This window comes from Atractosteus spatula, chromosome 5 (genome assembly GCF_055471065.1).
Source record: "Atractosteus spatula isolate fAtrSpa1 chromosome 5, fAtrSpa1.hap1, whole genome shotgun sequence".
In the NCBI taxonomy this organism is placed as follows: Eukaryota; Metazoa; Chordata; class Actinopteri; order Semionotiformes; family Lepisosteidae; genus Atractosteus; species Atractosteus spatula.
Window position 1 is genome coordinate 5,488,794 of NC_142710.1, and position 635 is coordinate 5,489,428.

Here is a 635-nt window from a genome sequence, read left to right on the forward strand (position 1 = left end):
AAACACTTTACAAACACTGCAGATACAACCACCAAATTATCATCATTCCGAACAGGAGGTCATTTTTTGACATCAAATCCAGCCCGTTGTTCAGAGGTCGCCAGAGTATTCCTATGGAGGGAAGTGCCCCAATCTTTTTATCGACTAACTTAAACAAAAGGTGTCAAAGACCATCTCTTACCCCCTATCTGCTGTCAAACACACATGTAGGATCGTGAAGCCCAGAGAAGTACGCAGCGGCCAAGTTCAAGGAAGAGTGAAACATCTGGATTGCGTTACACAATGAAAATATTTGGGGGGGGGGGTGAAAAATTATGCTTTATGCCGATCGAATTGTAAAGGAAGGGATGTTCGTATCCATTCCACTAATTTAGGAAGTGCTGGGTTAAAGGGTTAGCCCGCTAGTTATTAAGCGTTTGTTTGAATGCAATAAAGTAATAGTTAAATAAGGATAATTTTAGCGTTTAAGTTTTGTTCTGTTATTTTCTAAACGCATCGTTATTATTTCATAGTCTTCATTATTTTAGTCTTCCAAAATTGTGTAAAAAAAAAACCCGGAATGTGTTAATCAACAAATCATTGCACACACTGTTTTAATACAGCGTTTTCCCATTGCGCAACTGCGAAGATTCATT